The 1,961-nt window shown below is 41.1% G+C and overlaps 1 long non-coding RNA gene across 2 annotated transcripts; it reads right to left on the bottom strand.

The window, feature by feature from the left end:
* Positions 1 to 494: 494 nt before the first annotated feature.
* LOC120737765 lies at positions 495 to 1,573 on the bottom strand. Of its 2 annotated transcripts, none has more exons than XR_005696832.1 (3): positions 1,396 to 1,573; positions 1,248 to 1,315; positions 495 to 1,155 (listed from the first exon to the last, which is right to left on the bottom strand). It is a non-coding gene; the product is annotated as an uncharacterized LOC120737765 (long non-coding RNA). The 2 variants fall into 2 exon arrangements; XR_005696833.1 differs by having other exon boundaries at positions 1,248 to 1,312.
* Between the last annotated feature and the right edge of the window lie 388 nt (positions 1,574 to 1,961).

Below are 1,961 nucleotides of genomic sequence, written 5' to 3'. Positions count from 1 at the left end.
GGACGAATCTCCAAGCACCTACGTACTTCTTCCACCCACTGGTCAACCGTTAACAAGTCCACTGACAGTTTACCGGTGAACCTTGGGCATTTACGCTCCCGAGGTGCATAAACGTAACACACATTGGAAGCTTCATTTATTGAATTCATATTTGAGGGCACAGTAGACGGACCTGGCACTGGGTCTGGCACTTGGCCAGTCACAGGAGAACGTTCCTGTAATTGGTCCCTCAACTGTTCATTTGCTGCTTTTAGCTGTTGCAGCTGCTCCAAAAGGGCCTGTACGTCATCCATAAGGTCGGCGACGGAGGTCTATTATCCCCACAGCAGTCCAAGCGTTGGCTTCCCTCTCCGTAGAAAATGTCACTGTTTTTTTTTTTTTTTTTTTTTTTTTCCTCCTCTCCTTTAATATTCTTCCTAAAATAAGCAGGGCCACCGTCAAAATAAAAACCAAACACCGTAACTGATATGACCTAGATTCTGTCGACAACGCCAATTAATGTAGCGTGGTATAAGCCACCAAGTAACCACTGTGGGCCTCTCTTATGACTAGTACGAACTTTCAGACCAAAAAAAACTCTCACAGGATCGAATCCAGAATAAACAGGACAAGAGGGTCAATATCAGTAAAAGATGTTCAACAATTTATTAACATGACAAGACACCAAAGTTTTGAGAAAAAGAAAAAAAACCTAAAACATCGCTACAACAAAAAAATAGTAGCGGTGCAACCTTGCCAGCAACGAAGCTATCACCTGAGGGTTTGTTCCTCCTTGGCGGTCCCAGGTGCTCGTCACTCTAAAAGAGACAAATCCACCTCAAACATAAAAAGGCCCAACCGAACACTTATAGCATGCACTAAGTGCTAGTTCAGGCAATAGACGGTGGTAATACAAAAGTACTCTTAATAAACCTTAATCACGGCAAATCCACACACAGAGCACCACTAAAAAAATCCTCATTCCCCCGAGGTATGAGCCCCACTCAGGGATTGCACGTTGCCCGCTTAGTATTGCACCAACCCAATAAAAATAAACAAAACCCGAAATAAAACAACAAAAATAATTAAAAACGGTGACCTGCTAAAACCAAAAAAACACAACCATACAGAGAAGGAGGAAAAAAAACAGTGACAAGTTCACATGTGCAGCCTGCCCTACAGGAGGGAATACAATACAAGTTAAATTATAATGCATAATAGACTTTTTTTCCCCTTTTTTTAATGTCAGATATATTAAATTAACATACCTCGAGTAGGCAACTGTATTTGCTGCACACCTGATTTGTCTTGGCCTTTTCTTCCACAGAAATCACTACTAAAACATAAATTATAATAAACATCAAATACATTTCAACAAAATTTAAGAAAGGACACTAAAAGACAAAAAGCCTATACCTTGAACCTCATCTATAGAGGTTTAAAACCACAGTTTGCGTCGTAGGCGATTAAACTTCTCGGCTCTTCACCTACTCACGCATCCATTACTCACAGCCGCTTGTCAGTGGGAATCATCAGCACCTGTTACTACGCCCTCTTTTATGCCCTCCATTGAGTCCCCTGGGTCCTAAAGCCTTCCTCATTACACATAGATAATTGGGAAACTTTCTGGAGGAAACCTGGTCTTGTTATGAGAGACGGCATCCATCCCACTTTGGATGGAGCAGCTCTCATTTCTAGAAATATGGACAAATTTATTAAACCCCCAAAATATGACTATTCAGAGTTGGGACCAGGAAGCAGAGTTGCAGTCTTACACGCCTCTCTGCAGCTTCTCTCCTCCTGCTAACCCCCCCAAAAACCCATCTCCATAGAGACTGTGTCAGCTTCTAAAAAGACAAAAAACAAACTAAAAACCAGCAACAAACAACTTAAACATAGAAAATCACAAAGAAAGAACAATACAGTATCCACATCTGAACCAAAGAGTAAAACAGTGAAATGTGGATTATTAAATATTAGGT

The sequence above is a fragment of the Simochromis diagramma genome, unplaced genomic scaffold (genome assembly GCF_900408965.1).
Source record: "Simochromis diagramma unplaced genomic scaffold, fSimDia1.1 OVJJ01000617.1, whole genome shotgun sequence".
Lineage (NCBI taxonomy): Eukaryota > Metazoa > Chordata > Actinopteri > Cichliformes > Cichlidae > Simochromis > Simochromis diagramma.
Note: the sequence above shows the minus strand (reverse complement) of the source record. Positions and strands in the feature narration are given on the sequence as shown.